Genomic DNA, 8,381 nt, shown 5'->3' on the forward strand with positions numbered 1-8,381 from the left:
TTGCGATCGGCGCTATGCAATGGATATGGATGCATTAGACACCTGCAGGTAGTAAAATACCTGCGGATGTCATTTTTCCCTGCAGGCGCGGGTCCCGCGTGCAGGAAAAAATCCGGACATGCTCCATTCAGGCGCGGGTCTCCCGCGGGGACGGCTCACCCTGGTTGAGAAGGCGTTGGGCGGGGCTATGCAAAGGTCTTCCGGCTCCCTCAGTGCATTGTGGGTGTGCCCGGAGTGCTGGCTGAGCGTGTTGCATCTGATACGTCCCCTATCTGGGGATCATATATTAAATGGATTTTTAGAACAGGGAGCTGGAAAAAGTGCTTGCTCTGTCCACTCCGCACATTGACCTGGTATTGCAGTACCTCCAGTACTGGTGCACCCCCTTTCCTACAGCAGTTTCCAAAAGCGGGAAAAAAAACTGATGAGCAAGAGGTGCAGCACAGCTGCGGCTGCTAACAACCAAGCACTTAGATTTAGGCCTCATGTCCACGTGATACATGGCGGAAGTATCGCATGATACTTGTGCGACGGCTCGTGTTTTTGCGTGATGTCCTGTAGTTTTTATTTGTACCATTTTGGAGTTTATAAGACTTTATCGCTGTTTATTATAACTTTTTTTGGAGATAGGAATCGGTTACGTGCACACTTCCCATAGACTTGTACAGGGACCCTTGGTGCGCAAATGTGCACAAAAATAGAGCATGGTGAGGTTTTGCACGCATGCGAAATGTGTGAGTAAAGAGAATTCTGAAGGCATCCATTGAAACAAATATGTTTGTGTGAAGCGGCCCTTACTGTACTTTTGTTAGCACGAATCAAGCACATTTGCAAGCGCAAAAAAACACGCAACCATGCCGCCATTTATTGAAATGGGCTCTCTTGGAGCGTTAAGGATATGGGGGCGTGGTCAGACCATGATATTGTTCCAATATCCGCCTGTAAAACCCCCTCGAGGCCTGCCCACGGCAGCAGGAACATATCTATCCTAGAATAAGATGCATGTGGCGCGGAGAGAAACGTGTAGTCCCTCTACGATCCATGCATGCACCTCCACACGTCGTATAATTCTTCTGAGTGTATGATTGGGACAATGGGTGACATGCCCCTGCCGCTCGCGGTGGAGTCCAAGGTAGGGTCCACCACTGAGTTTAGATCTCCTCCGATCACCAAATTCCCCTCTCGAATTTTAGCCACTTCGGAAAGAACATGTTTGAAGAATTTGGCCCTGCCTTTTAAATGGGAAGTAGACATTTACTAGAGTGTAGGTGGTGGCGTTAATTACGCAGACTAATATTAGAAATCGCCCGCCTGGGTCCACGTATACGTTTTTTTGGGAAAATGTAACGTTCCGGCTAATGGCTATCATTACGCCTTTCTTTTTTTTCCCTTCATTTGATGCCAGGAAAATGTTTGGAAATTTAGGGTGGTTGCAGGGGGGGTGTTTATCTCTCAGGAAGTGTGTCTCTTGGGCGAGGAAGATGTCTGAGTGGGACTTAAGAGCCTGTCTCCAAAGCATGCTACGTTTATAGGGGCTGTTCAGGCCTTTTACATTTAGGGATGTGATGCTAATGGGCATAACTGGTAGGTGGTTTATACGCTGGGGAGTCGTTGTGTTTTTTCATATTAAGTATGGTGGGGGGGGGTAGGGAAGTGGCCTCCTACTGAACCTTTTATAACTATATTTGACATAAGGAAAAAAAACATCATTAACAGTTAACAAAATCAAAATATTGTTCATCCAGCGCCTATCTGCACTGGATGAATGAACCTTAGGTAGGGGTGGCATTTTAAACCATCCACTTTAGGCTCCGTAAAGGAGAAATATAACTATGGGTTCAAGACCCTTTACAACATCAATTTATGCGTGTCTGCCATGCTTATCTGATGTTTTCCAGTCTTGTTCGATTCTTGTAGGAGATTCTACCGCCGTCCTCAGAGGCTTCTGAAGGATAGGGACCCCCCATTGTTTCAGGAACGAGACGCCTTCTTCTGGCGAGGTGGCAACCTGGATGGTTCCATTTTTTGAGATCAGTAGTTTGGTTGGGAATCCCCATCTATACTTGATGTGCGCCTCTCGTAGTGCTGCTGTAACTTCTGTAAACTTTCTCCGAGACTGCAGAGTGGCGGCTGAAAGATCTGGAAATATTTGTATGTCTTCATATGGAGTCGGTAGTGTGCCTCTACGCCTTCCAACTGCCAAGACTTCCTCTTTTATTTTATGGAAGTGTATTCTTGCTAAGATTTCTCTGGGGGCTGACTCAGGGACAGAGCGTGCTTTTGGAATTCTGTGGGCTCTGTCAACTGCATATTCGATCTCGGGAAGGTCCGGGAGGAGCGTTTGGAGTAATTTGAGTATATATTGTGGAATGTCAGGGGGGGTCACAGTCTCTGGAACTCCCCTAAATTTGAGATTGTTTCTTCTGGATCGGTCTTCCAAGTCTATGACCTTCTCTCTCAAATATGCGACTTCTTCCATACTGCCATGCGCATCTACCAACTCGTTGTGGGCTTTGGTAAATTCTCCCATTTTCCGTTCAAGGTGGTCAGTTCTGGTAGCTAGGTGGTCGATGTTAGATTGTAATTGACCAGAGAGGCTCTGTATATCTTTAGAAATGTCCTTTTGCAGCGAGATTAGCATAGTCTTCAGAGCGTTTATAGTTAAGGGGCTTTCAGAGTCGGGATAAGCTTGGAGATTGTTGATAGGATCTGTCTGCGGGGGAGTTTCTTGTGGATTGTTATTTTGGCTCTTTTTTGCCGCCGGTCCTTTTGGGGAGGGGGAGGCTGGTAGGGGGTCCTGAACATTCCTTTTCCCTCCGCTTCCAGGGGAGGTGTTGGGATTGGCTGGGGTAGGCGGGAGAGATCCTGTGGAGGAGTATGGAGACAGAGCCGCAGGGCTGTGGGTGTTGGGTATTTCTTCGGTTACGGGGATGTTTGAATGAGATGTGGCGGGTTTGTTTTTGTTGCTCTGTGTGCCAGGCGGGAAGTACTCTGAGAGTCTCCTGGGGGCCGTTGCTTTAATACGTCGCTTAACCATCCTGAATAGTTAATTCTTGGATATGCGCTGTGGATTGGTCGCTATTTGTTGTATAGTGGTCTACTGGGTGGCGTATTCTTTATGGAGGCGTTGGAAGGCGTAGTTGTTTGTTAAAAGTTCCTTTAGAAGCTCATTGATGTTGAGTGGTCCTGTTATGTGTTGCTGAGGAGCCTCATGTGGCGGGTGGAGTTAGAACATAGAGTCCTGCTATTCCATCTTGAGTGCCTTAGGTAGCGCTCCTGTAGAGTTTTGAAGATTTGTTAAGTGTGGCTTTGCCTGATAAGAGTCCTTTCTTTTTTTAGAACTATCAGTATTTGCTGAGAAGAAAGTGTTTGGGATTGAGGAGTCCGCTGGGTCGCACCGGGAATTTGATATTTGCGTCTGCGAGGCGCGCGATGTATTGCTTCCTTGGGTGTTGCGGGGGCTGGGACTTGCTTCCAGGCTATTTTGTAATGCTGAGGAGGCTATATAGTGTTTTTCTGTCAGTACCCTTTGGCACAGGGTCTGTCTTTGTGGGTTGCTGACAGTTTCTATATAGCAGTCTGGCTATGCAGATATTCCTCCACAGATCACTTGGCAGTAAGGTGGGGAGGTATTCTCCTTGTAGTTAACTGTGGGTCCCTCTTCTCAACACACTTAGGCCTCATGTCCACGGGGAAAATCAGATCCGCTGCAGATTCTCCATGTAGAATCTGCAGCGGGTCCCTCCTGCCCCGCGGACATGAGCGCTGAAAATGGGAATAAATGAGAATAAACTCACCTCCCATCCGCTCCGTTTCTTCTCTTCGCGGCGGCGTCATCTTCTCTCGTCGCGGCCGGATCTTCATTCTTCGGCTCGGCGGATGTGCATGATGACGTCGGTGACGTGCCTCGCGCATGCGCCGGGCCGAAGCAAAATGATCCGGCCGCGACTGAGAGAAGATGGCGCGGCGCCGAAGAGAAGAACCGGAGCGTGTAAGTAAAATATGATTTTTGTGTCCCGCGGATCCGGACGGCTTCCATAGGCTTCAATAGAAGCCCGCGGGAGACCCGCATGAAAATGGAGCATGGTCCAGATTTTTTTCATGCTCCATTTTTTTTTAAATCACTTTTATTGACGATCCGCGGGTATTTATCTACCCGCGGGTGGTCAATGCATCCCTATGGGGTGCGGATCCGCGCGCGGGAGAAGAGTTAAAATCCGCTGCGGATTTTAATTCTTATTTTCCCCGTGGACATGAGGCCTTAGGCCTCCTTCCCACGAACGGATTTACGCCGCGTAAATCCGCGGCAAAAATCCGCTGCGTTGCCCCATGCTATTAGGTTCTATTGAACCTAATAGCACAATGCACACGATGCGTAATTCCACCGCGGAATTACGCACCGTGAAATCTCCCGTTGTCACCCGCAGCATGTTCTATTTGCTGCGGGTGTACGCGCTGACGGCTTCCGTTCACGCTATCTCCCGCTGCAACCAGCGGAAGATAGCGTGAAAAAACGCTTCCCCGCCTACCGCCGCGCGTCATATGACGCGGCCAGTGCGTCACGTGACACGGCCGGCCGCGTCATGTGACGCGGTGGGCGTGTCACATGACGCGACGGCGGTGTGCAGGGAAGTGTCTTCACGCGATCTTCCGCTGGTAAGTATGGGGTCTCTGGGGGGCGCCGTGACGGGCTTCACTGCGTAATATTACGCGGCGGAGCCCGTCACGCTCGTGGGAAGGAGGCCTTAGGGGCCTCGTTGCTCTTTCTAATGGGCAAGGATTGGCTTTGTTTAGTGCTTTGAGAAAGGGATGAGAAGAGGTTCAGGTCCTGGTTATCTCTGTTTTGGCCACTAGATGGTGCTGTGGTGCATTGATATTTGAATTGCACTATACTTTAATGGAGCCTGCTGTCGGTCTGAGAGCTCCGGGGAGAGGACCTCCGTTCCCCCGCTGCACGTCAGAAATAGTGAGTACTGCTTTAAACTTTGCCTGGTGTTGATGTGCTGGGAGGATCACAGTATCCTCTCTTTTTTACTTTTCTGCTCTGGTCTGGCTAGTATGCCAAGCAGCCTGCTCGACTCAGGGGGGAGGGGGGGCGAGATGGCCGCTGCCTCACAGGGAGCTAGAGACTAGGTGCAGATCTTCCGGTGTGCCCGCCCGTGCTGATTGTCGGCTCTGGGGAGCAGGAGGGGGAAAACCACCAGCGTGGGGATTAGTCCAGCGGGGGATCACCCTGATGATTGTATGTGCCGCCGAGTTGCAGGTTGGTGGCCACGGCGGTATATTCAGAGGGAGGGAGCCGCGGCTGTGTATTTGCAAGGCGCTGCGGTGAGAGCGCGGGCACTGAGGGTGACAGAGCCTCCCCTCCAAGTCGGCAGGGGTTACCTTGTGCCATAGTCCTCTGCTTGGGGCTCCGTGAGCGGTCCTCGCCGGGTGTTTCTGAGCGCGGTACTTGACGGGTTAGGGCGCGGGCCGCTGTGCAGGGCCGCGGCTCTTCGGCTTCTTTTTGGCGGCTGGAGATCACCAGGTGAGCCTTGTCCGGGCCGGTTGTGGGTTCTGGTGGGTCCCCAGGTGCTGTGCTCTTGTCTGCCTCTGTTTGGGTCACTGATTTGACCCAGAAAAGGGCTGAAAAGGGAGATTCTGTGGAGGAGCAAAACAGCGTGCGACCTCTCTCCTTGCTTGCTAAGCCACGCCCCGGGCCATAGTGTTTTTACGTCCTCCCGAAGTGGGCTTTATTCTCTGAGGAAGTAAAAACATGTGTCCTGCAGAGAATAAAGCCCCTCGGGCTCTGGACATGACAGCTCCATGCTGTCGGTGTCCGCAGCATGGAGCTGTCATCCCGGGCTGTTCGGACCCCCCCACCCCCGACATTGCGATCGGCGCTATGCAATGGATATGGATGCATTAGACACCTGCAGGTAGTAAAATACCTGCGGATGTCATTTTTCCCTGCAGGCGCGGGTCCCGCGTGCAGGAAAAAATCCGGACATGCTCCATTCAGGCGCGGGTCTCCCGCGGGGACGGCTCACCCTGGTTGAGAAGGTGTTGGGCGGGGCTATACAAAGGTCTTCCGGCTCCCTCAGTGCATTGTGGGTGTGCCCGGAGTGCTGGCTGAGCGTGTTGCATCTGATACGTCCCCTATCTGGGGATCATATATTAAATGGATTTTTAGAACAGGGAGCTGGAAAAAGTGCTTGCTCTGTCCACTCCGCACATTGACCTGGTATTGCAGTACCTCCAGTACTGGTGCACCCCCTTTCCTACAGCAGTTTCCAAAAGCGGGAAAAAAAACTGATGAGCAAGAGGTGCAGCACAGCTGCGGCTGCTAACAACCAAGCACTTAGATTTAGGCCTCATGTCCACGTGATACATGGCGGAAGTATCGCATGATACTTGTGCGACGGCTCGTGTTTTTGCGTGATGTCCTGTAGTTTTTATTTGTACCATTTTGGAGTTTATAAGACTTTATCGCTGTTTATTATAACTTTTTTTGGAGATAGGAATCGGTTACGTGCACACTTCCCATAGACTTGTACAGGGACCCTTGGTGCGCAAATGTGCACAAAAATAGAGCATGGTGAGGTTTTGCACGCATGCGAAATGTGTGAGTAAAGAGAATTCTGAAGGCATCCATTGAAACAAATATGTTTGTGTGAAGCGGCCCTTACTGTACTTTTGTTAGCACGAATCAAGCACATTTGCAAGCGCAAAAAAACACGCAACCATGCCGCCATTTATTGAAATGGGCTCTCTTGGAGCGTTAAGGATATGGGGGCGTGGTCAGACCATGATATTGTTCCAATATCCGCCTGTAAAACCCCCTCGAGGCCTGCCCACGGCAGCAGGAACATATCTATCCTAGAATAAGATGCATGTGGCGCGGAGAGAAACGTTTAGTCCCTCTACGATCCATGCATGCACCTCCACACGTCGTATAATTCTTCTGAGTGTATGATTGGGACAATGGGTGACATGCCCCTGCCGCTCGCGGTGGAGTCCAAGGTAGGGTCCACCACTGAGTTTAGATCTCCTCCGATCACCAAATTCCCCTCTCGAATTTTAGCCACTTCGGAAAGAACATGTTTGAAGAATTTGGCCCTGCCTTTTAAATGGGAAGTAGACATTTACTAGAGTGTAGGTGGTGGCGTTAATTACGCAGACTAATATTAGAAATCGCCCGCCTGGGTCCACGTATACGTTTTTTTGGGAAAATGTAATGTTCCGGCTAATGGCTATCATTACGCCTTTCTTTTTTTTCCCTTCATTTGATGCCAGGAAAATGTTTGGAAATTTAGGGTGGTTGCAGGGGGGGTGTTTATCTCTCAGGAAGTGTGTCTCTTGGGCGAGGAAGATGTCTGAGTGGGACTTAAGAGCCTGTCTCCAAAGCATGCTACGTTTATAGGGGCTGTTCAGGCCTTTTACATTTAGGGATGTGATGCTAATGGGCATAACTGGTAGGTGGTTTATACGCTGGGGAGTCGTTGTGTTTTTTCATATTAAGTATGGTGGGGGGGGGGGGATAGGGAAGTGGCCTCCTACTGAACCTTTTATAACTATATTTGACATAAGGAAAAAAAACATCATTAACAGTTAACAAAATCAAAATATTGTTCATCCAGCGCCTATCTGCACTGGATGAATGAACCTTAGGTAGGGGTGGCATTTTAAACCATCCACTTTAGGCTCCGTAAAGGAGAAATATAACTATGGGTTCAAGACCCTTTACAACATCAATTTATGCGTGTCTGCCATGCTTATCTGATGTTTTCCAGTCTTGTTCGATTCTTGTAGGAGATTCTACCGCCGTCCTCAGAGGCTTCTGAAGGATAGGGATCCCCCATTGTTTCAGGAACGAGACGCCTTCTTCTGGCGAGGTGGCAACCTGGATGGTTCCATTTTTTGAGATCAGTAGTTTGGTTGGGAATCCCCATCTATACTTGATGTGCGCCTCTCGTAGTGCTGCTGTAACTTCTGTAAACTTTCTCCGAGACTGCAGAGTGGCGGCTGAAAGATCTGGAAATATTTGTATGTCTTCATATGGAGTCGGTAGTGTGCCTCTACGCCTTCCAACTGCCAAGACTTCCTCTTTTATTTTATGGAAGTGTATTCTTGCTAAGATTTCTCTGGGGGCTGACTCAGGGACAGAGCGTGCTTTTGGAATTCTGTGAGCTCTGTCAACTGCATATTCGATCTCGGGAAGGTCCGGGAGGAGCGTTTGGAGTAATTTGAGTATATATTGTGGAATGTCAGGGGGGGTCACAGTCTCTGGAACTCCCCTAAATTTGAGATTGTTTCTTCTGGATCGGTCTTCCAAGTCTATGACCTTCTCTCTCAAATATGCGACTTCTTCCATACTGCCATGCGCATCTACCAACTCGTTG

General features: G+C 49.7%; 2 pseudogenes; both read left to right on the top strand.

Annotated features, from left to right (window-relative positions):
• Nucleotides 1–259: 259 nt before the first annotated feature.
• On the top strand, nucleotides 260–387 carry LOC136601094 (U2 spliceosomal RNA; annotated as a pseudogene).
• A 5,742-nt stretch (nucleotides 388–6,129) lies between these two features.
• Nucleotides 6,130–6,257, top strand: LOC136601095 (U2 spliceosomal RNA; annotated as a pseudogene).
• The last annotated feature ends 2,124 nt before the right edge of the window (nucleotides 6,258–8,381 follow it).

The sequence above is a fragment of the Eleutherodactylus coqui genome, unplaced genomic scaffold (assembly GCF_035609145.1).
Source record: "Eleutherodactylus coqui strain aEleCoq1 unplaced genomic scaffold, aEleCoq1.hap1 HAP1_SCAFFOLD_30, whole genome shotgun sequence".
NCBI lineage: Eukaryota > Metazoa > Chordata > Amphibia > Anura > Eleutherodactylidae > Eleutherodactylus > Eleutherodactylus coqui.